The sequence below is a fragment of the Panulirus ornatus genome, unplaced genomic scaffold, assembly GCF_036320965.1.
Source record: "Panulirus ornatus isolate Po-2019 unplaced genomic scaffold, ASM3632096v1 CTG_6771_pilon, whole genome shotgun sequence".
NCBI lineage: Eukaryota > Metazoa > Arthropoda > Malacostraca > Decapoda > Palinuridae > Panulirus > Panulirus ornatus.
This window is the reverse complement of record NW_027265145.1, coordinates 1-25,831: the sequence shown is the minus strand read 5'-3', so window position 1 is coordinate 25,831 and position 25,831 is coordinate 1. Positions and strand designations below refer to the sequence as shown.

The 25,831-nt window shown below is 41.6% G+C and overlaps 1 long non-coding RNA gene across 4 annotated transcripts; it reads left to right on the top strand.

Moving 5' to 3' along the window:
• Positions 1-25,622, top strand: LOC139748535 (uncharacterized). 4 transcript variants are annotated; one of them, XR_011712719.1, is made up of 8 exons: positions 1-167; positions 4,093-4,307; positions 16,496-16,605; positions 18,880-18,994; positions 21,620-21,751; positions 22,316-22,475; positions 25,160-25,306; positions 25,492-25,622. It is a non-coding gene; the product is annotated as an uncharacterized lncRNA (long non-coding RNA). The 4 variants fall into 4 exon arrangements; XR_011712720.1 differs by having other exon boundaries at positions 4-215; XR_011712721.1 differs by lacking the exon at positions 16,496-16,605.
• Positions 25,623-25,831: the final 209 nt, after the last annotated feature.

The following is a 25,831-nucleotide window of genomic DNA, read 5'->3' as shown; positions in this document are numbered from 1 at the left end:
ATAAAATGTGACTTAAGTGTCACAAATGGTTTAACTGTGAGGAATCTCAAGATAAATTCAACCCTTTCTGGTAGAGGCAGCAAAGGGGTGCTGGTAAATGGTGTAGATGCGTCTTGAAATAAGAAACCAAGCTGTCCTGACTTCTGGTGGTTCATCTGTTATTAGAGGTAGAAAGACATTTGTCAATGCATTCACAGCTGATCACCTTAATGCTGGTAAGCCTAGATAATCTCAGATGACATAATACATGTTCTTCATATTTTCTCTTGACAACAGCATGTCACACTTGTCTTGCTCTGTCTTCTCACCACCTCTGCTGTATATTCTTATGATATTTTGGTGAAAGGCTATATTTACAGCATGTATGCCACATATCCTGTTAATATCTGGTACTGTACCAGTTGCCACTTATCCTTTATACTCTTACCAATTTTTTGTTACCCATCATAGCGAGCCTCTACCCTAATTCCACTTCAGCAATTTATTTAAGGTATCGGGAGCGGGGGGCCAGAAATCCTCCCCTCCTGTATTTTTAACTTTCTAAAATGGGAAACAGAAGAAGGAGTCACGCGGGGAGTGCTCATCCTCCTCGAATTCTCAGACTGGGGTGTCTAAATGTGTGTGGATGTAACCAAGATATGAAAAAAGGAGAGATAGGTAGTATGTTTGAGGAAAGGAATCTGGATGTTTTGGCTCTGAGTGAAACGAAGCTCAAGGGTAAAGGGGAAGAGTGGTTTGGGAATGTCTTGGGAGTAAAGTCAGGGGTTAGTGAGAGGACAAGAGCAAGGGAAGGAGTAGCAGTACTCCTGAAACAGGAGTTGTGGGAGTATGTGATAGAATGTAAGAAAGTAAATTCTCGATTAATATGGGTAAAACTGAAAGTTGATGGAGAGAGATGGGTGATTATTGGTGCATATGCACCTGGGCATGAGAAGAAAGATCATGAGAGGCAAGTGTTTTGGGAGCAGCTGAATGAGTATGTTAGTGGTTTTGATGCACGAGACCGGGTTATAATGATGGGTGATTTGAATGCAAAGGTGAGTAATGTGGCAGTTGAGGGAATAATTGGTATACATGGGGTGTTCAGTGTTGTAAATGGAAATGGTGAAGAGCTTGTAGATTTATGTGCTGAAAAAGGACTGGTGATTGGGAATACCTGGTTTAAAAAGCGAGATATAGATAAGTATACGTATGTAAGTAGGAGAGATGGCCAGAGAGCGTTATTGGATTACGTGTTAATTGACAGGCGCGCGAAAGAGAGACTTTTGGATGTTAATGTGCTGAGAGGTGCAACTGGAGGGATGTCTGATCATTATCTTGTAGAGGCTAAGGTGAAGATTTGTATGGGTTTTCAGAAAAGAAGAGTGAATGTTGGGGTGAAGAGGATGGTGAGAGTAAGTGAGCTTGGGAAGGAGACTTGTGTGAGGAAGTACCAGGAGAGACTGAGTACAGAATGGAAAAAGGTGAGAACAATGGAAGTAAGGGGAGTGGGGGAGGAATGGGGTGTATTTAGGGAATCAGTGATGGATTGCACAAAAGATGCTTGTGGCATGAGAAGAGTGGGAGGTGGGTTGATTAGAAAGGGTAGTGAGTGGTGGGATGAAGAAGTAAGATTATTAGTGAAAGAGAAGAGAGAGGCATTTGGACCATTTTTGCAGGAAAAAAATGCAATTGAGTGGGAGATGTATAAAAGAAAGAGACAGGAGGTCAAGAGAAAGGTGCAAGAGGTGAAAAAGAGGGCAAATGAGAGTTGGGGTGAGAGAGTATCATTAAATTTTAGGGAGAATAAAAAGATGTTTTGGAAGGAGGTAAATAAAGTACGTAAGACAAGGGAGCAAATGGGAACTTCAGTGAAGGGCGCAAATGGGGAGGTGATAACAAGCAGTGGTGATGTGAGAAGGAGATGGAGTGAATATTTTGAAGGTTTGTTGAATGTGTTTGATGATAGAGTGGCAGATATTGGGTGTTTTGGTCGAGGTGGTGTGCAAAGTGAGAGGGTTCGGGAGAATGATTTGGTAAACAGAGAAGAGGTAGTAAAGGCTTTGCTGAAGATGAAAGCCGGCAAGGCAGCAGGTTTGGATGGTATTGCAGTGGAATTTATAAAAAAGAAAAGGGGGTGACTGTATTGTTGACTGGCTGGTAAGGTTATTTAATGTATGTATGACTCATGGTGAGGTGCCTGAGGATTGGCGGAATGCGTGCATAGTGCCATTGTACAAAGGCAAAGGGGATAAGAGTGAGTGCTCAAATTACAGAGGTATAAGTTTGTTGAGTATTCCTGGTAAATTATATGGGAGGGTATTGATTGAGAGGGTGAAGGCATGTACAGAGCATCAGATTGGGGAAGAGCAGTGTGGTTTCAGAAGTGGTAGAGGATGTGTGGATCAGGTGTTTGCTTTGAAGAATGTATGTGAGAAATACTTAGAAAAGCAAATGGATTTGTATGTAGCATTTATGGATCTGGAGAAGGCATATGATAGAGTTGATAGAGATGCTCTGTGGAAGGTATTAAGAATATATGGTGTGGGAGGCAAGTTGTTAGAAGCAGTGAAATTTTTTTATTAAGGATGTAAGGCATGTGTACGTGTAGGAAGAGAGGAAAGTGATTGGTTCTCAGTGAATGTAGGTTTGCGGCAGGGGTGTGTGATGTCTCCATGGTTGTTTAATTTGTTTATGGATGGGGTTGTTAGGGAGGTGAATGCAAGAGTTTTGGAAAGAGGGGCAAGTATGAAGTCTGTTGTGGATGAGAGAGCTTGGGAAATGAGTCAGTTGTTGTTCGCTGATGATACAGCCCTCGTGGCTGATTCATGTGAGAAACTGCAGAAGCTGGTGACTGAGTTTGGTAAAGTGTGTGAAAGAAGAAAGTTAAGAGTAAATGTGAATAAGAGCAAGGTTAGTAGGTACAGTAGGGTTGAGGGTCAAGTCAATTGGGAGGTAAGTTTGAATGGAGAAAAACTGGAGGAGGTAAAGTGTTTTAGATATCTGGGAGTGGATCTGGCAGCGGATGGAACCATGGAAGCGGAAGTGGATCATAGGGTGGGGGAGGGGGCGAAAATCCTGGGAGCCTTGAAGAATGTGTGGAAGTCGAGAACCTTATCTCGGAAAGCAAAAATGGGTATGTTTGAAGGAATAGTGGTTCCAACAATGTTGTATGGTTGCGAGGCGTAGGCTATGGATAGAGTTGTGCGCAGGAGGATGGATGTGCTGGAAATGAGATGTTTGAGGACAATGTGTGGTGTGAGGTGGTTTGATCGAGTAAGTAACGTAAGGGTAAGAGAGATGTGTGGAAATAAAAAGAGCGTGGTTGAGAGAGCAGAAGAGGGTGTTTTGAAATGGTTTGGGCACATGGAGAGAATGAGTGAGGAAAGATTGACCAAGAGGATATATGTGTCAGAGGTGGAGGGAACGAGGAGAAGTGGGAGACCAAATTGGAGGTGGAAAGGTGGAGTGAAAAAGATTTTGTGTGATCGGGGCCTGAACATGCAGGAGAGTGAAAGGCGGGCAAGGAATAGAGTGCATTGGATCGATGTGGTATACCAGGGTTGACGTGCTGTTAGTGGATTGAATCAGGGCATGTGAAGCGACTGGGGTAAACCATGGAAAGCTGTGTAGGTATGTATATTTGCGTGTGTAGACGTATGTATGTACATGTGTATGGGGGTGGGTTGGGCCATTTTTTTCATCTGTTTCCTTGCACTACCTCGCAAACGCGGGAAACAGCGACAAAGCAAAAAAAAAAGAAAAAAAAATATTTCTTGCCAATCTTTGGGGGTATAATTAGTTCTTTTAACTGCCTGAAGTATTCTGTATGGACAGCATTTCAATGATGTATATTTTTTCAAGCTTCCTGTATCAATTATGGTATATTTTTTCTTCAACAGCTAGGGTACAGTTCCTTAATGATATATACATTGGTGTTCTTAAAGTGGATACCATCAACAATATGAATATTGATGAGCTGTACTGTTTGGCTGTTCTTCAGAATGAAGATGTGGTATGGTGCTCTCTTCTGATCCATATGACATTTGCAATTTTTGTATATGAATGTAACCTAAGTGAACCATTTGATTTGACAGTACATTTGTGTTGCAGGTAATAAAATGTGACAAGTTTCACAAAAGGTCTAACTGTGAGGGATCTCAAGATAAATTCAACCCTTTCTGGTAGAGGCAGCAAAGGGGTGCTGGTAAATGGTGTAGATGTGTCTGAAATAAGAAACCAAGCTGTCCTGACTTCTGATGGTTCCTCTATTATTAGAGGCAGAAAGACATTTGTCAATGCATTCACAGCCGATCACCTTAATGCTGGTAAGCCTAGATAATCTCAGATGACATAATACATGTTCGTCATATTTTCTCTTGACAACAGCATGTCACACTTGTCTTGCTCTGTCTTCTCGCCACCTCTGCTGTATATTCTTATGATATTTTGGTGAAAGGCTATATTTACAGCCTGTATGCCACATATCCTGTTAATATCTGGTACTGTACCAGTTGCCACTTATCCTTTATACTCTTACCAATTTTTTGTTACCCATCATAGCGAGCCTCTACCCTAATTCCACTTCAGCAATTTATTTAAGGTATATCTGCAAAGTTTTATTTTTTACATCTTTGCATGATTGATCAAAAGTATTTTGAAGGTTTGTTGAATGTGTTTGATGATAGAGTGGCAGATATAGGGTGTTTTGGTCGAGGTGGTGTGCAAAGTGAGAGGGTTAGGGAAAATGATTTGGTAAATAGAGAAGAGGTAGTAAAAGCTTTACGGAAGATGAAAGCCGGCAAGGCAGGAGGTTTGGATGGTATTGCAGTGGAATTTATTAAAAAAGGGGGTGACTGTATTGTTGAATGGTTGGTAAGGTTAATTAATGTATGTATGATTCATGTTGAAGTGCCTGAGGATTGGCGGAATGCATGCATAGTGCCATTGTACAAAGGCAAAGGGGATAAGAGTGAGTGCTCAAATTACAGAGGTATAAGTATGAAGTCTGTTGGGGATGAGAGAGCTTGGGAAGTGAGTCAGTTGTTGTTCGCTGATGATACAGCGCTGGTGGCGGATTCATGTGAGAAACTGCAGAAGCTGGTGACGGAGTTTGGTAAAGTGTGTGGAAGAAGAAAGTTAAGAGTAAATGTGAATAAGAGCAAGGTTATTAGGTACAGTAGGGTTGAGGGTCAAGTCAATTGGGAGGTGAGTTTGAATGGAGAAAAACTGGAGGAAGTGAAGTGTTTTAGATATCTGGGAGTGGATCTGTCAGCGGATGGAACCATGGAAGCGGAAGTGGATCATAGGGTGGGGGAGGGGGCGAAAATTTTGGGAGCCTTGAAAAATGTGTGGAAGTCGAGAACATTATCCCGGAAAGCAAAAATGGGTATGTTTGAAGGAATAGTGGTTCCAACAATGTTGTATGGTTGCGAGGCGTGGGCTATGGATAGAGTTGTTCGCAGGAGGATGGATGTGCTGGAAATGAGATGTTTGAGGACAATGTGTGGTGTGAGGTGGTTTGATCGAGTAAGTAACGTAAGGGTAAGAGAGATGTGTGGAAATAAAAAGAGCGTGGTTGAGAGAGCAGAAGAGGGTGTTTTGAAATGGTTTGGGCACATGGAGAGAATGAGTGAGGAAAGATTGGCCAAGAGGATATATGTGTCGGAGGTGGAGGGAACGAGGAGAAGAGGGAGACCAAATTGGAGGTGGAAAGATGGAGTGAAAAGGATTTTGTGTGATTGGGGCCTGAACATGCAGGAGGGTGAAAGGAGGGCAAGGAATAGAGTGAATTGGAGCGATGTGGTATACAGGGGTTGACGTGCTGTCAGTGGATTGAATCAGGGCATGTGAAGCGTCCGGGGTAAACCATGGAAAGCTGTGTAGGTATGTATATTTGCGTGTGTGGACGTGTGTATGTACATGTGTATGGGGGGGGTTGGGCCATTTCTTTCGTCTGTTTCCTTGCGCTACCTCGCAAACGCGGGAGACAGCGACGAGGTATAAAAAAAAAAAAAAAAAGTTTGTTGAGTATTCCTGATAAATTATATGGGAGGGTATTGATTGAGAGGGTGAAGGCATGTACAGAGCATCAGATTGGGGAAGAGCAGTGTGGTTTCAGAAGTGGTAGAGGTTGTGTGGATCAGGTGTTAGCTTTGAAGAATGTATGTGAGAAATACTTAGAAAAACAAATGGATTTGTATGTAGCATTTATGGATCTGGAGAAGGCATATGATAGAGTGGATAGAGATGCTCCGTGGAAGGTTTTAAGAATATATGGTGTGGGAGGCAAGTTGTTAGAACTAGTGAAAAGTTTTTATCGAGGATGTAAGGCATGTGTACGTGTAGGAAGAGAGGAAAGTGATTGGTTCTCAGTGAATGTGGGTTTGCGGCAGGGGTGTGTGATGTCTCCATGGTTGTTTAATTTGTTTATGGATGGAGTTGTTAGGGAGGTGAATGCAAGAGTTTTGGAAAGAGGGGCAAGTATGCAGTCTGTTCTGGATGACAGAGCTTGGGAAGTGAGTCAGTTGTTGTTCGCTGATGAAACAGTGCTGGTGGCTGATTCATGTAAGAAACTGCAGAAGCTGGTGACTGAGTTTGGTAAAGTGTGTGAAAGAAGAAAGTTAAGAGTAAATGTGAATAAGAGGAAGGTTATTAGGTACAGTAGGGTTGAGGGTCAAGTCAATTGGGAGGTAAGTTTGAATGGAGAAAAACTGGAGGAAGTAAAGAGTTTTAGATATCTGGGAGTGGATCTGGCAGCGGATGGAACCATGGAAGCGGAAGTGAATCATAGGGTTGGGGAGGCGGCGAAAATTCTGGGAGCCTTGAAGAATGTTTGGAAGTCGAGAACATTATCTCGGAAAGCAAAAATGGGTATGTTTGAAGGAATAGTAGTTCCAACAATGTTGTATGGTTGCGAGGCATGGGCTATGGATAGAGTTGTGCGCAGGAGGGTGGATATGCTGGAAATGAGATGTTTGAGGACAATATGTGGTGTGAGGTGGTTTGATCGAGTAAGTAATGTAAGGGTAAGGTTTTTTTTTTTTTCGCTGTCTCCTGCGTTTGCGAGGTAGCGCAGGGAAACAGACGAAAGAAATGGCCCAACCCACCCCCATACACAATGTATATACATACATGTCCACACACGCAAATATACATACCTATACATCTCAATGTACACTTATATATACACACACAGACACATACATATATACCCATGCACACAATTCACACTGTCTGCCTTTATTCATTCCCATCGCCACCTCGCCACACATGGAATACCATCCCCTCCCCCCTCATGTGTGCGAGGTAGCACTAGGAAAAGACAACAAAGGCCACATTCGTTCACACTCAGTCTCTAGCTGTCATGCAATAATGCCCGAAACCACAGCTCCCTTTCCACATCCAAGCCCCACACAACTTTCCATGGTTTACCCCAGACGCTTCACATGCCCTGATTCAATCCACTGACAGCACGTCTACCCCGGTATACCACATCGATCCAATTCACTCTATTCCTTTGCCCTCCTTTCACCCTCCTGCATGTTCAAGCCCCGATCACACAAAATCTTTTTAACTCCATCTTTCCACCTCCAATTTGGTCTCCCACTTCTCCTCGTTCCCTCCACCTCCGACACATATATCCTCTTTCCTCACTCATTCTCTCCATGTGCCCAAACCATTTCAAAACACCCTCTTCTGCTCTCTCAACCACGCTCTTTTTATTTCCACACATCTCTCTTGCCCTTACGTTACCTACTCGATCAAACCACCTCACACCACACATTGTCCTCAAACATCTCATTTCCAGCACATCCATCCTCTTACGCACAACTCTATCCATAGCCCATGCCTCACAACCATACAACATTGTTGGAACCACTATTCCTTCAAACATACCCATTTTTGCTTTCCGAGATAATGTTCTCGACTTCCACACATTCTTCAAGGCTCCCAGGATTTTCGCCCCCTCCCCCACCCTATGATCCACTTCCGCTTTCATGGTTCCATCCGCTGCCAGATCCACTCCCAGATATCTAAAACACTTTACTTCCTCCAGTTTTTCTCCATTTAAACTTACCTCCCAATTGACTTGACCCTCAACCCTACTGTACCTAATTACCTTGCTCTTATTCACATTTACTCTTAACTTTCTTCTTTCACACACTTTACCAAACTCAGTCACCAGCTTCTGCAGTTTCTCACATGAATCTGCCACCAGCGCTGTATCATCAGCGAACAACAACTGACTCACTTCCCAAGCTCTCTCATCCCCAACAGATTTCATACTTGCCCCTCTTTCCAAAACTCTTGCATTCACCTCCCTAACAACCCCATCCATAAACAAATTAAACAACCATGGAGACATCACACACCCCTGCCGCAAACCTACATTCACTGAGAACCAATCACTTTCCTCTCTTCCTACACGTATACATGCCTTACATCCTCGATAAAAACTTTTCACTGCTTCTAAGAACTTGTCTCCCACGCCATATATTCTTAATACCTTCCACAGAGCATCTCTATCAACTCTATCATATGCCTTCTCCAGATCCATAAATACTACATACAAATCCATTTGCTTTTCTAAGTATTTCTCATATACATTCTTCAAAGCAAACACCTGATCCACACATCCTCTACCACTTCTGAAACCACACTGCTCTTCCCTAATCTGATGCTCTGTACATGCCTTCACCCTCTCAATCAATACCCTCCCATATAATTTACCGGGAATACTCAACAAACTTATACCTCTAATTTGAGCACTCACTCTTATCCCTTTTGCCTTTGTACAATGGCACTATGCACGCATTCTGCTAATCCTCAGGCACCTCACCATGAGTCATACATACATTAAATAACCTTACCAACCAGTCAATAGTACAGTCACCCCCTTTTTTAATAAATTCCACTGCAATAACATCCAAATCTGCTGCCTTGCCGGCTTTCATCTTCCGGAAAGGTTTTACTACCTCTTCTCTGTTTACCAAATCATTTTCCCTAACCCTGTCACTTTGCACACCACCTCGACCAAAACACCCTATATCTACCACTCTATCATCAAACACATTCAACAAACTTTCAAAATACTCACTCCATCTCCTTCTCACATCACCACCACTTGTTATCACCTCCCCATTTGCGCCCTTCACTGAAGTTCCCATTTGCTCCCTTGTCTTACGCACTTTATTTACCTCCTTCCAGAACATTTTTTTGTTTCTCCCTAAAATTTAATGATACTCTCTCACCCCAACTCTCATTTGCCCTCTTTTTCACCTCTTGCACCTTTCTCTTGACCTCCTGTCTCTTTCTTTTATACATCTCCCACTCAATTGCATTTTTTCCCTATCATCAGCCCCCTTCACTTCAGTGAAGGGGGCTAATGGGGAGGTGATAACAAGTAGTGGTGATGTGAGAATGAGATGGAGTGAGTACTTTGAAGGTTTGTTGAATGTGTTTGATGATAGAGTGGCAGATGTGGGGTGTCTTGGTCGAGGTGGTGTGCAAAGTGAGAGGGTTTGGGAAAATGATTTGGTAGAGAATTAATGTATGTATGATTCATGGTGAGGTGCCTGAGGATTGGCGGAATGCTTGCATAGTGCCATTGTACAAAGGCAAAGGGGATAAGAGTGAGTGCTCAAATTACAGGGGTATAAGTTTGTTGAGTATTCCTGGTAAATTATATGGGAGGGTATTGATTGAGAGGGTGAAGGCATGTACAGAGCATCAGATTGGGGAAGAGCAGTGTGGTTTCAGAAGTGGTGGAGGATGTATGGATCAGGTGTTTGCTTTGAAGAATGTATGCGAGAAATACTTAGAAAAACAAATGGATTTGTATGTAGCATTTATGGATCTGGAGAAGGCATATGATAGAGTTGATAGAGATTCTCTGTGGAAGGTATTAAGAATATATGGTGTGGGAGGCAAGTTGTTAGAAGCAGTGAAAAGTTTTTATCGAGGATGTAAGGCATGTGTACGTGTAGGAAGAGAGGAAAGTGATTGGTTCTCAGTGAATGTAGGTTTGCGGCAGGGGTGTGTGATGTCTCCATGGTTGTTTAATTTGTTTATGGATGGGGTTGTTAGGGAGGTGAATGCAAGAGTTTTGGAAAGAGGGGCAAGTATGAAGTCTGTTGTGGATGAGACAGCTTGGGAAGTGAGTCAACTGTTGTTCGCTGCTGATTATACAGCACTGGTGGCTGATTCATGTGAGAAACTGCAGAAGCTGGTGACTGAGTTTGGTAAAGTGTATGAAAGAAGAAAGTTAAGAGTAAATGTGAATAAGAGCAAGGTTATTAGGTACAGTAGGGTTGAGGGTCAAGTCAATTGGGAGGTAAGTTTGAATGGAGAAAAACTGGAGGAAGTAAAGTGTTTTAGATATCTGGGAGTGGATCTGGCAGCGGATGGAACCATGGAAGCGGAAGTGAATCATAGGGTGGGGGAGGGGGCGAAAATTCTGGGAGCCTTGAAGAATGTTTGGAAGTCGAGAACATTATCTCGGAAAGCAAAAATGGGTATGTTTGAAGGAATAGTGGTTCCAACAATGTTGTATGGTTGCGAGGCGTGGGCTATGGATAGAGTTGTGCGCAGGAGGGTGGATGTGCTGGAAATGATATGTTTGAGGACAATATGTGGTGTGAGGTGGTTTGATCAAGTAAGTAATGTAAGGGTGAGAGAGATGTGTGGAAATAAAAAGAGTGTGGTTGAGAGAGCAAAAGAGGGTGTTTTGAAATGGTTTGGTCACATGGAGAGAATGAGTGGGGAAAGATTGACCCAAAGGATATATGTGTCAGAGGTGGAGGGAACGAGGAGAAGTCTGAGACCAAATTGGAGGCGGAAAGATGGAGTGAAAAAGATTTTGAGTGATCGGGGCCTGAACATGCAGGAGGGTGAAAGGCATGCAAGGAATAGAGTGAATTGGATCGATGTGGTATACCGGGGTCGACGTGCTGTCATTGGATTGAACCAGGGTATGTGAAGCGTCTAGGGTAAACCATGCAAAGTGTGTGGGGTTTGGATGTGGAAAGGGAGCTGTGGTTTCGGTGCATTATTACATGACAGCTAGAGACTGAGTGTGAACAAATGGGGCCTTTGGTGTTTTTCCTAGCGCTACCTCGCACACATGAGGGTGGAGGGGGTTGTTATTCCATGTGTGGCGAGGTGGCGATGGGAACAAATAAAGGCAGACTGTATGAATTATGTACATGGGTATATATGTATATGTCTGTGTGTGTATATATGTGTGTACATTGAGATGTATAGGTATGTATATTGTGCATGTGTTGACATGTATGTATATACATGTGTATGTGGGCGGGTCGGGCCATTCTTTCATCTGTTTCCTTGCGCTACCTCGCAAACGCGGGAGACAGCGACAAAGCAAAATAAATAAATAAATAAATAAATAATAGTATGAAAAAAAGAAAATATATATATATGAGTGTTTGCTTTGAAGAATGTATGTGAGAAATACTTAGAAAAGCAAATGGATTTGTATGTAGCATTTATGGATCTGGAGAAGGCATATGATAGAGTTGATAGAGATGCTCTGTGGAAGGTATTAAGAATATATGGTGTGGGAGGCAAGTTGTTAGAAGCAGTGAAAAGTTTTTATCGAGGATGTAAGGCATGTGTACGTGTAGGAAGAGAGGAAAGTGATTGGTTCTCAGTGAATGTAGGTTTGCGGCAGGGGTGTGTGATGTCTCCATGGTTGTTTAATTTGTTTATGGATGGGGTTGTTAGGGAGGTAAATGCAAGAGTCTTGGAAAGAGGGGCAAGTATGAAGTCTGTTGGGGATGAGAGAGCTTGGGAAGTGAGTCAGTTGTTGTTCGCTGATGATACAGCGCTGGTGGCGGATTCATGTGAGAAACTGCAGAAGCTGGTGACGGAGTTTGGTAAAGTGTGTGGAAGAAGAAAGTTAAGAGTAAATGTGAATAAGAGCAAGGTTATTAGGTACAGTAGGGTTGAGGGTCAAGTCAATTGGGAGGTGAGTTTGAATGGTGAAAAACTGGAGGAAGTGAAGTGTTTTAGATATCTGGGAGTGGATCTGTCAGCGGATGGAACCATGGAAGCGGAAGTGGATCATAGGGTGGGGGAGGGGGCGAAAATCCTGGGAGCCTTGAAAAATGTGTGGAAGTCGAGAACATTATCCCGGAAAGCAAAAATGGGTATGTTTGAAGGAATAGTAGTTCCAACAATGTTGTATGGTTGCGAGGCGTGGGCTATGGATAGAGTTGTGCGCAGGAGGATGGATGTGCTGGAAATGAGATGTTTGAGGACAATGTGTGGTGTGAGGTGGTTTGATCGAGTAAGTAACGTAAGGGTAAGAGAGATGTGTGGAAATAAAAAGAGCGTGGTTGAGAGAGCAGAAGAGGGTGTTTTGAAATGGTTTGGGCACATGGAGAGAATGAGTGAGGAAAGATTGACCAAGAGGATATATGTGTCGGAGGTGGAGGGAACGAGGAGAAGAGGGAGACCAAATTGGAGGTGGAAAGATGGAGTGAAAAGGATTTTGTGTGATCGGGGCCTGAACATGCAGGAGGGTGAAAGGAGGGCAAGGAATAGAGTGAATTGGAGCGATGTGGTATACAGGGGTTGACGTGCTGTCAGTGGATTGAATCAAGGCATGTGAAGCGTCCGGGGTAAACCATGGAAAGCTGTGTAGGTATGTATATTTCCGTGTGTGGACGTGTGTATGTACATGTGTATGGGGGGGGTTGGGCCATTTCTTTCGTCTGTTTCCTTGCGCTACCTCGCAAACGCGGGAGACAGCGACAAAGTATAAAAAAAATATATATATATATATATATATATATATATATATATATATATATATATATATATATATATATATATATTCTTTATTTTCCAAAAGAAGGAACAGATAGGTGAGCCTATGGAGGATATTCCCTCTGAGGCTCATTCCTCTGTCCTTGATGCTACCTTGCTAGCACGGGAAATGGCAAATAGTATGAAATATATATATATATATATATATATATATATATATATATATATATATATATATATATATATATTATTATTATTATTATTATTATTATTATACTTTGTCGCTGTCTCCCGCGTTTGCGAGGTAGCGCAAGGAAACAGACGAAAGAAATGGCCCAACCCCCCCCCCCCCATACACATGTATATACATATGTCCACACACGCAAATATACATACCTACACAGCTTTCCATGGTTTACCCCAGACGCTTCACATGCCCTGCTTCAATCCACTGACAGCACGTCAACCCCGGTATACCACATCGCTCCAATTCACTCTATTCCTTGCCCTCCTTTCACCCTCCTGCATGCTCAGGCCCCGATCACACAAAATCTTTTTCACTCCATCTTTCCACCTCCAATTTGGTCTCCCTCTTCTCCTTGTTCCCTCCACCTCCGACACATATATCCTCTTGGTCAATCTTTCCACACTCATCCTCTCCATGTGCCCAAACCACTTCAAAACACCCTCTTCTGCTCTCTCAACCACGCTCTTTTTATTTCCACACATCTCTCTTACCCTTACGTTACTCACTCGATCAAACCACCTCACACCACACATTGTCCTCAAACATCTCATTTCCAGCACATCCATCCTCCTGCGCACAACTCTATCCATAGCCCACGCCTCGCAACCATACAACATTGTTGGAACCACTATTCCTTCAAACATACCCATTTTTGCTTTCCGAGATAATGTTCTCGACTTCCACACATTCTTCAAGGCCCCCAGGATTTTCGCCCCCTCCCCCACCCTATGATCCACTTCCGCTTCCATGGTTCCATCCGTTGCCAGATCCACTCCCAGATATCTAAAACACTTCACTTCCTCCAGTTTTTCTCCATTCAAACTCACCTCCCAATTGACTTGACCCTCAACCCTACTGTACCTACTGTACCTATATATATATATACTTAGAAAGAGAAATACTTAGAAAAGCAAATGGATTTGTATGTAGCATTTATGGATCTGGAGAAGGCATATGATAGAGTTGATAGAGATGCTCTGTGGAAGGTATTAAGAATATATGGTGTGGGAGGCAAGTTGTTAGAAGCAGTGAAAAGTTTGTATCGAGGATGTAAGGCATGTGTACATGTAGGAAGAGAGGATTGGTTCTCAGTGAATGTAGGTTTGCGGCAGGGGTGTGTGATGTCTCCATGGTTGTTTAATTTGTTTATGGATGGGGTTGTTAGGGAGGTGAATGCAAGAGTTTTGGAAAGAGGGGTAAGTATGAAGTCTGTTAGGGATGAGAGAGCTTGGGAAGTGAGTCAGTTGTTGTTCGCTGATGATACAGCGCTGCTGGCTGATTCATGTGAGAAACTGCAGAAGCTGGTGACGTAGAAGGCGACTAAAAGGGGAGGGAGCGGGGGGGCTGGAAATCCTCCCCTCTCGTTTTTTTTTTTTTTTTTTTTTTGATTTTCCAAAAGAAGGAACAGAGAATTGGGCTAGGTGAGGGTAGTCCCTCAAAGGCCCAGTCCTCTGTTCTTAACGCTACCTTGCTAATGCGGGAAATGGCGAATAGTTTGAAAGAAAAAGAAAAGAAAAAGAATATATACATACATATGAACAATGTAAGAAATAATTTAGAAAACTGAAACTTCTAGCTTGAAATGAAATGAAAAATGAATGTCACATAATGGTTCAACCTCTGGCTATGGAAAAGGGAAATGTATAATTTATTTACACAAAACGTCTATAGTAGTTTTCATCAATTTAACCACTGTATTATACTGCCTGGTCCACTTCTCTTATCATGAAACAGGAATATTGGCTTATGATGTTTCTCAATTGTCTTCATTACACAAAGTAATGGGTATGTTTGAAGGAATAGTGGTTCCAACAATGTTGTATGGTTGCGAGGCATGGGCTATGGATAGAGTTGTGCGCAGGAGGGTGGATGTGCTGGAAATGAGATGTTTGAGGACAATATGTGGTGGGAGGTGGTTTGATCGAGTAAGTAATGTAAGCGTAAGAGAGATGTGTGGAAATAAAAAGAGTGTGGTTGAGAGAGCAGAAGAGGGTGTTTTGAAATGGTTTCTTCACATGGAGAGAATGAGTGAGGAAAGATTGACCAAGAGGATATATGTGTCAGAGTTGGAGGGAACGAGAAGTGGGAGACCAAATTGGAGGTGGAAAGATGGAGTGAAAAAGATTTTGAGTGATTGGGGCCTGAACATGCAGGAGGGTGAAAGGCGTGCAAGAAATAGAGTGAATTGGAATGATGTGGTATACCGGGGTCGACGTGCTGTCAATGGATTGAACCAGGGCATGTGAAGCATCTGGGGTAAACCATGGAAAGTTGTGTGGGGCCTGGATGTGGAAAGGGAGCTGTGGTTTCGGTGCATTATTACATGACAGCTAGAGACTGAGTGTGAACAAATGGGGCCTTTGGTGTCTTTTCCTAGCGCTACCTTGCACACATGAGGGTGGAGGGGGTTGTTATTCCATGTGTGGCGATGGGAACAAATATAAATGTGTATTATTTATGTATATGTCTGTGTGTGTATATATATGTGTACATTGAGATGTATAGGTATGTATATTTGCGTGTGTGGACGTGTATGTATATACATGTGTATTTGGGCGGGTTGGGCCATACTTTTGTCTGTTTCCTTGTGCTACCTCGCTAACGCGGGAGACAGTGACAAAGCAAAATAAATAAAATGAAAATAAAAAAAAATCTTTGCATGATTGATAAAAAGCTGTTTAATCAGTTTCATTTTAACTGGTAACCTACATCTTTTGTATTTGTAATAGACCATCTATTCAGACTACTTAACCTAAATATCTTGTTGATAATTGTTTTTCAGACCAGTTGTCAAATTTTCCACACCTTGAAATACATAATGTAGCCAGTTGACATGCTTTTATTGGACTGAACCAGGGCATGTGAAACAGCAGGGGGAAACCATGGCAAGATGTGCAGGCTGTGATTGTGGTGCTTTGCACATGTCATGTAGAGAATGGATGAGTGAATGTAGCCTTTCTTTTTCTGTTCCTGGCACTGCCTCACAAATACAGGAAACTGCAACCAAGTATGAAAAAATGTAGTCATCCATAGACAAAGCCTGAGTTTCTACCACTCGCTCACTGTTTGGGTAAAATGTTCTAATCTCCATATTATTATATAAATAGTTTGCACACTTATGCCCTCAGTTGCTTCAATAAAACAAATTTAATTGCCCTTCCTTAATATGCATTTCCTACATCAGTGTTTGGTTAGATTTGTTTGGCTTTGCTGGCTTTTTTTTTTAGATCGTTCTTTTTACTGTTTTGTTAGATTATTTGATGTCTTATGAAGTACTAAGTCTCTGAATGGTCATTCCTTTTTTCATGTAGCATTTGGTTGCCAAAACACTTAAAGTAAGTATCTTCACCCATATAGGGGTGGTGTATCTTATGAGAGCAAATCCATAAGTGGTGTAACTTTACTTTTAGCACTTTTTGAATATTGGTTGTGGTATTTTGTAAATTTACATCGTCCAAATTAATTTACTTTTTCTAGTGTCGGTGGGTGGCGTGACGGTATGTGACTTGGTAGTTGTGACCAGAGATGATATCATAGCAGACAACCTTGTTTACACAGCCCCCATCTCCATATTTGGTGATGTTTTGGTGAGATTTCATGATTACTAAGCTTCATATTTCTATATTTTGTGGGAATGACAAAGGTAAGGTGGAAGGTTTAGTATAAAGATGGCACTTGAAAAATCTGCAGAAACAACTCTGGTGTGTAGTAGCAATAACCACCCAAGTTTCTGTATATGGTTTTAAAAATGATCTAGGTTCTATGATGGTAAATATTTCATCTATTTCAAACCTAATTTACACTTTCAGTACTTCAACCCTTCCTATATACTACTCCTTATGCTCATTCCCTTTCTCGTACTGAAAATATATCTACTTATTTTGGACCTTTGCAGCATCTTAGAGATGAGAAGCAGCAACCTAATTAATGAAATGGTGCTTCTAATGCAATTTCTTCCACCATTCAACCCTAGAGTAACGAAAAGATGTTGAGAATAGCCTTATACTCCACTCTTTCCTAGAAATCCCACATAATCAACATGGCAAATTCTGCTTCCCTAAAGCTGGGAATGTTGTATAGGCGCCCTAATTGTTTTTCTTGTGAGCAGTTATCACATCTACAAGGGTTTCATATACACATCTCTAGTGGCTCTTCCTCCACCTGTTTTGTACAGAGGAAGAATTGAAAGCCTTCAGTGTTATTAACTTGTCTGGCTTTGACTCTCTTCACAGCCATCACTTTGTTGCCATTCTCACTCTCCTACAGATACAGGAATTATTTTGGTGACAGTTCTCATGAACAGTCTGCATGTGTTCCTGCTCCAAATGCTTGGATAAAAGCTACACAGCAGGCCATTCCTTCCCATAGTGTATGTGTAGAGACTGGTCGCTTGGTAAGTGTTAAAATACCTACATCTTACAAATGGCTCTTCCTCCTTTGTCTTGCCTTCTTCACGACAGAAAATTTACACCTTTAAAAGTCAGGTCTACGAACACTTGTAGAGCCCTATTCAACTTCTATTTACTTTTCCTTGTACTTTATTTCTTTCATACAAGATTGCCTTCAATAGGGGCATGTTATTTCTGTGCCACATTTTCTTTGGAAGAAACTATAAAACATTTGCTTAGATTGTAATTTGTAAAATACAGCAGTTATGAAAATTATTTGTATAGCTTTATGAAATTACTATTTTCACATGGAGATTACCAATATTGCAAAATTAAATCACTTGATTGGTAAACTGAAATGTTTTAATGATTGTACTCTCAATACACTGAGTATTATTGCTCAAGCAGTCTGGCTATACACTAAATTAAATGGTTGAGTGCATTTGAAGAATGATCCAAGAAAGTTTTTGCTAAGAATGCATTGTAGTTACCAAGTGAAATAACAGTGGTTCGAAAAGTTGTTTGGAAATAATGTCAAAAATAGAAAGTTTCATGTCCAAGTTAGTTATCTTTAGAAATAAGGTCAAATTCCTTGCTAAAAAATTCTATTAGTGGAATTAAACTGGAACCTGGTTCTTTAGGTCCTGGAAAACTCTGTAAAATTTACCGGCCAAAGACTGAATTTGATTGATACGTAAAGCTGCAGATCAAGCAAATTTAAGAAGGTTGTTTGTCATATGCTATTCAGTTCTTTATAGACTGAAAGAAATCTGCTTGAGACTGAGTGTGAACAAATGTGGTGTAGTCCTAGGAATGGATGAAGGCAAACATGTATGAAAATGTACGTGTGTATATGTCTGTGTATGTATATGTACATGTATGTGGATGGGCCCATCTTTGTTTCCTGGTGCTACCTCTCGGATGGGGGGAACTAAACTGGAGATCAGAGGTTGGAGTAAAAAGATTTTGAGTGACTGGGGCTTGAACATGCTGGAGGGTGAAAAGCATGCTTAGGATAGCGTGATTTGGAACAATGTTGTGCAGTTGGTTGACTGAACCCCAGCATCTAGGGTAAACCGTGGAAAGTCTGTGTGGCCTGGTTATGGATAGGGAGCTGTGGCTTCGGTGCGTAACACATGACAACAAGAGAGCAGGTGTGACTGGATGCAGCCGTTCTAAATATTTTTCTGGCTCCACTTTGCTAATGTAGGAAATAGCATTCGGGAATTAAAAGGAAATTTACTTAAGTTATCAGTTACATTGAAGGTTAAAATGTGACTCCTGGGGGATGACAACAATGGACAAAACAATCCTGTGGTGTCTGCCATGCTATGCAGACGGTGAAACAAAGTAGAATGGCTGCAAAAAGTTTTTTTTTTTTTTTTTTTTTGGATTATGAGAATTCACCCTTAAATTATGATTGAGATTACACCTTTACAAGATTACTTTTCTTTAAGATCCACATCGTTCCAGGTGTCCGGACTAGTGGATGGCCAAGATGTGGATCACCTGTTTTCTACCAGGCTCACACTGGATGGAATACAAACATTATCTGCATCTTACATATTTGAAGCAATCAGAGTGGAGGGTAAGCAACTTGTTTAACATAGAAATTTATATAAAGTATTCTGTGTACTTGTTATCACCTCCCCATTTGCTCCCTTCACTGAAGTTCCCATTTGCTCCCTTGTCTTACGCACTTTATTTACCTCCTTCCAGAACATCTTTTTATTCTCCCTGAAATTTAATGATACTCTCTCACCCCAACTCTCATTTGCCCTCTTTTTCACCTCTTGCACCTTTCTCTTGACCTCCTGTCTCTTTCTTTTATACATCTCCCACTCAATTGCATTTTTTCCATGCAAAAATCGTCCAAATGCATCTTTCTTCTCTTTCACTAATAATCTAACTTCTTCATCCCACCACTCACTACCCTTTCTAATCAACCCACCCTCTACTCTTTTCATGCCACAAGCATCTTTTGCGCAATCTATCACTGATTCCCTAAATACATCCCATTCCTCCCCCACTCCCCTTACTTCCATTGTTCTCACCTTTTTCCATTCTGTACTCAGTCTCTCCTGGTACTTCCTCACACAAGTCTCCTTCCCAAGCTCACTTACTCTCACCACCCTCTTCACCCCAACATTCACTCTTCTTTTCTGAAAACCCATACAAATCTTCACCTTAGCCTCCACAAGATAATGATCAGACATCCCTCCAGTTGCACCTCTCAGCACATTAACATCCAAAAGTCTCTCTTTCGCGCGCCTGTCAATTAACACGTAATCCAATAATGCTCTCTGGCCATCTCTCCTACTTACATACGTATACTTATGTATATCTCGCTTTTTAAACCAGGTATTCCCAATCACCAGTCCTTTTTCAGCACATAAATCTACAAGCTCTTCACCATTTCCATTTACAACACTGAACACCCCATGTATACCAATTATTCCCTCAACTGCCACATTACTCATTTGCATTCAAATCACCCATCACTATAACCCGGTCTCGTGCATCAAAACCACTAACACACTCATTCAGCTGCTCCCAAAACACTTGCCTCTCATGATCTTTCTTCTCATGCCCAGGTGCATATGCACCAATAATCACCCATCTCTCTCCATGAACTTTCAGTTTTACCCATATTAATTGAGAATTTACTTTCTTACATTCTATCACATACTCCCACAACTCCTGTTTCAGGAGCACTGCTACTCTTTCCCTTGCTCTTGTCCTCTCACCAACCCCTGACTTTACTCCCAAGACATTCCCAAACCACTCTTCCCCTTTACCCTTGAGCTTCGTTTCACTCAGAGCCAAGACATCCAGGTTCCTTTCCTCAAACATACTACCTATCTCTCCTTATGTTTGAAGGAATAGTGGTTCCAACAATGTTGTATGGTTGCGAGGCGTGGGCTATGGATAGAGTTGTGCGCAGGAGGATGGATGTGCTGGAAATGAGATGTTTGAGGACAATGTGTGGTGTGAGGTGGTTTGATCGAGTAAGTAATGTAAAGGTAAGAGAGATGTGTGGAAATAAAAAGAGCGTGGTTGAGAGAGCAGAAGAGGGTGTTTTGAAATGGTTTGGGCATATGGAGAGAATGAGTGAGGAAAGATTGACCAAGAGGATATATGTGTCGGAGGTGGAGGGAACGAGGAGAAGTGGGAGACCAAATTGGAGGTGGAAAGATGGAGTGAAAAAGATTTTGAGTGATCGGGGCCTGAACATGCAGGAGGGTGAAAGGAGGGCAAGGAATAGAGTGAATTGGATCGATGTGGTATACCGGGGTTGACGTGCTGTCAGTGGATTGAATCAGGGCATGTGAAGCGTCTGGGGTAAACTCGTTACATTATTTGTGTTGAGCATGTTTGATGCTACTGTGATTTTTTAATGTTTATGGGCAGTTTGATGAAGGGGTGAATAAAACGGTTTTCCAAAAACTAAGTTTTCCAGGGCTTTGATACATACAACACTGACTATTTTGAAAAGATGCATAAAAATGTAATTTTGTATGAAATAAGATGAATTTACTGGACTCTCCAGGCAATTCGATACGCCAAAAGCAAGAAGTCTCGTTTGGTAAGACTGTAACATCATTGAACCAAAGAAATCCAGTCTCATTGAGGACCTTTTTACTCTATTCCATAACATCCCCATTCCTATGTGGAGTACAGCCTTGAAGCTGCGGGAGTTCCATAAAAGGGGTCCAAGGGCTATGATAGCTATTGTACATGCAGGCTCTTTCACACATTTCAGTTGCCCCTTAACCTCTTTATTTTGCACAGTCTTGAATTTCTTTATTTTATATTGTCATTTTCATTATAGTACATCTTTCCTTGTGGGAACCATAGCCATATTTGTATAAGTTGCCTATTCCTGCTGTAATTTAAATGGAAAGATGCTTTAGCTGGGTATGTAAAGATGATTGACACCACAGTTTATTACTGGAAGGACCAAGAAAGTGTAGTGACCCAGTGTCTCTTGAGTTACCCAACTGACAGCTACTTGACTTTGTGGCAGGTCATGCCAGGTGACCTAACTGGACTAGCTAATTTTCAGAGAAATGAAGTTTGTGGCCCAACCTACATTTGCACCTGGAGTATTTACTCAATGACACCTAACCTGACCTGACCTAACCTAACCTAACCTAACCTAACCTAACCTAACCTAACCTAACCTAACCTAACCACTTGGTGATACTTGCAGACAGAGGTACAGCTTCTGAAGGATGCCCTTCCTACAGTGTTGTACCACTCCGGTCAGCAAGCTACTGGATTTATAAATGCTGCATCCCTCACTGTTGATAATGCCCATTTTGATGAACTGACTTTACATAAGGTGAGTGAGTTGCATCATACCACTTGAGATATAAAACACTTCAAAGTTCTGATTCTGGAAAGGGATGTTAAAAAGATTATTAAACCAATGGAAATTTTTTTGAGAATTTGAGGGGATATCACTTTGTAAATGTGGATTCAAGTAGGCATACTTCTTGCATTGCAAACCAGTATGAAACTGGTGTCCTTTATATGGCTAATACTGCTTTATACTGGCTACTAAACATGTGTTATATACATAGGATGTCTATATTTGGTTTCCTGTTTATCGAATGGTTCAGGTGCACAGTTGACTAACTCGTATATTCCTGCACTTTAAGTCGATGTATGTGAGCAAACCAAGGCTGTATGCTGATGATTTAATACATATAACTGGGAACGAAAAACTGTCATGTTGGCCTTCATAATTTTAGACAAAGTAGCAGGCATATCTGTAGATTAGTGGTGGTCAGTGGTAATAATTGTAATAGTAGAGGAAATGGAGTTTAGTGGTTCTGACATATTGGGGTAAAGGAATATAATCAATAGTACGTGGTTGCTTTTGGTTAAGCATTTCACTTTGCAGGTGAATGGCCACTCACTAGACAGCATAACCCGGGAGTTCCTACTAGATGCTGTAGATCAGAATGTACAGGAAAGTTGGCGTGCAAACTACATGGAAGTGGATGTCTTCACCACGCGTGGCAGTCCCATAGCAGGAACGATCTCTGGAGTGCTAACTAGTGGTAGGTTTTCTGCTACATAATGGTCTTGTTTTGATCTAGTTGGGCATAGGAATGGGAAAAGGAACCTAAACTGACCTGACCTGACCTAACCTGACCTAACCTGACCTAACCTAACCTAGCCTAGCCTAGCCTAGCCTAGCCTAACCTAACCTAACCTAACCTAACCTAACCTAACCTAACCTAACCTAACCTAACCTAACCTAACCTAACCTAACCTAACCTAACCTAACCTAACCTAACCTAACCCAACCTAACCTAACCCAACCTAACCTAACCCAACCTAACCTAACCCAACCTAACCTAACCTAACCTAACCTAACCTAACCTAACCCAACCAACCAACCCAACCAACCAACCTAACCTAACCTAACCTAACCTAACCTAACCCAACCTAACCTAACCTAACCCAACCTAACCTAACCCAACCTAACCTAACCCAACCTAACCTAACCTAACCTAACCTAACCTAACCTAACCTAACCTACTGCCTGATGCTCCTACCATTTTGCCGAAAGGGTGGGCTACAGCATAGCTCTCACCATAGGAAAATCTCGGGTTTGATGATTGAGTAGCATGAGTAAAGTTTTGTGTGTAACAAGGAGAGATTGTATGCTTGTGGACAGAATACCAGCAGTCTACATATGGCTGAGACAGAAAGAAAGACGGCTGTCTGGATCGGAGGAGTGCAGCTTGACAACCACTGAAGTGCTGGCTCAGTATGCAGTTATCACTAATCCTCATGATACCTAGGTGGGTAGGATCAGGAGTATCACTTCTTTATCCCATCTTTCACATGCCATACACATCGTTTGTCTATGTAAGTATTTAAACCTTTCAATGCCCTGGTTTTATTTAGCTTATGTGTGTGCCATTTTTTAATTTCTCTAGGTATTGCAGCACAACAAGCCACTTTTCTAAACCCTTGCTACTTTATTTTAGACTGTTTTTTCTTCATTTGTTCATTACAGACTTTCACACATTACTTCACCAAAAAATGCCACTCCCTTTAACATACTTGCATATAACAACCTTTTCTGTGCAAGCCAGTGAATTGCAACAGGCCAATTATGCATGTTAATGCTCAGTCCCTCACATGTATACTCTTGCCCATGTGCAGCTTATTGAATCCAGTATTCCCAGTTACCACTCCTCTTTCAGCAACTGTCAAAGCACTCCCTCGGCCTTTTAAATGTAAAGTGGAACTCCCTTAAATGGGTGTCCATGGCAGTAGTCTCTCCATATCTAGGGAACTCCAGTGCCTCTTCATAGCCTCTATTGCTTCACCCTTAACAGGCCACGTAGAATGCTTCTACCTAATGTTCCTTATTATTACTATTACTTAATGCTCCAGCCTAAATGTTCCTACATACTGCTACCATCTGTTGCTTCTGCCAGTTTGCCAAAAGTCAAGGTTATTGAATGGTGCTCCGCAGGAAAATCGATTACGAATAATGATCTATGCGAGTCAAGTGTTGTATATGACAAGGAGAGATGCATGTTTCTGGACAGAATGCCAGTAGTTTACTTGTGATTGAGGTTTATAAAAGCTATTTTTTATATAATGGAGTTTATACTATCCTCAGCAAAAGGGGGTAGAACACTTCTCTTAAACCTGTGCTCTAGTGCATCTTGATTCTTCCATGCTTTCACATCACTACAATTGTTTCCATAAACTAATTTTTTTTCATTAGACATTTTACCTAATGGGATTGCAAAAGAGCATTGGAAGTCTTTTTCCCAGTACCTTCTGTGGTTGTAAACAACCTTGCCCTTGGATATAATGTCTTGTCTGTCCTCTGCATTTTCATTCTTCAAAAAGTTATTTAGACTTGGATAACATATCCTCCCAACTTTCTTTTTTCACTGGCCTGTTATTCATTTAGACTTGGATAACATATCCTCCCAACTTTCTTTTTTAACTGGCCTGTTATTCAGTAAAAGTGGAGCTTTGTAAGGCTCTTTCCCATTAGTTCCCATGCTTGTCAGTGACCTCACCTCTATGTGTCTGGGCCATAATCTGCACTTGTCTTGGAGCTGAATTACAATAAACAGCGATTGTCAGCACTTGGCAATCTCTTCATATCAGTGTCCTACACTCTTGCATGTTTGAGAGGTAACCACCTTAGAGTTGGACCAAACCCTCTCAAGACCTCATTTGATTAAGGCTACACCCAATTGAACAAGGACTCGTGTGTTCTGACTGATGCCATTAGGGCACATAAAAACTTTCATTCTTGTACTACCAGCAATTTAGAGAGTCCTTTAATTCCAACACCACCACAATATCATTGCTCTCTTCTCTTTCAAGTGCCCTCTGCTCCATCATAACATTTCATTTTCTTGCACAACTGACCTCTAGTCTTCACTCTACTTCTTCCATTGTTACCCTCCCTGCCACTCTCGGTACTTGTCCATCACCTGCGATATCAAGACTCCAGTTACTTTGAGTTCTTTTTCACAGTCATCATCCCAGGTCTTATCCCAAGACAACTTCATGCCTGTAGCATATAACTATTTAAACACACTTACAGCCTGCACATCACTGCTGGATCTATAAGTGTCACTTATTCTGTTGCTTGGCTATTACCAAAATGTGTAAATGAGGTTGATTTTTAATGATGCTGACTTGGTAAGGTAGGAGAGGCAGTTGGATATGAAAAAAGCGTGAACTGGTCTTTTGAAAGGTATGGAGTGGGCCAGTCATCTTCCCAGAACTAAGAGGGAGTGGAACAACTACCATTGATCAGACTGTTAACATCAGGAACCCCTTAGAAGGGAGCTCAGCCAATCAATCCTTGGAGGAATATGTTGCAGCTGTAAGCGAGCTTCAGGTATTTAAAATGAATGTTCTCTTGGTTATTTCCACAAAAAATGGGATGAGGGAGTGGCAAGTCTGATAATGGTCATAATCAAATAATGGTTATACTTCAAAAAAGTCAAAACCTTACTGATCGTACATGAGAATTCTCTTTTATGACAGGATACTGGTTGATTAACCACTTGGTGATACTTGCAGACAGAGGTACAGCTTCTGAAGGATGCCCTTCCTACAGTGTTGTACCACTCCGGCCAGCAAGCTACTGGATTTATAAATGCTGCATCCCTCACTGTTGATAATGCCCATTTTGATGAACTGACTTTACATAAGGTGAGTGAGTTGCATCATACCACTTGAGATATAAAACACTTCAAAGTTCTGATTCTGGAAAGGGATGTTAAAAAGATTATTAAACCAATGGAAATTTTTTTGAGAATTTGAGGGGATATCACTTTGTAAATGTGGATTCAAGTAGGCATACTTCTTGCATTGCAAACCAGTATGAAACTGGTGTCCTTTATATGGCTAATACTGCTTT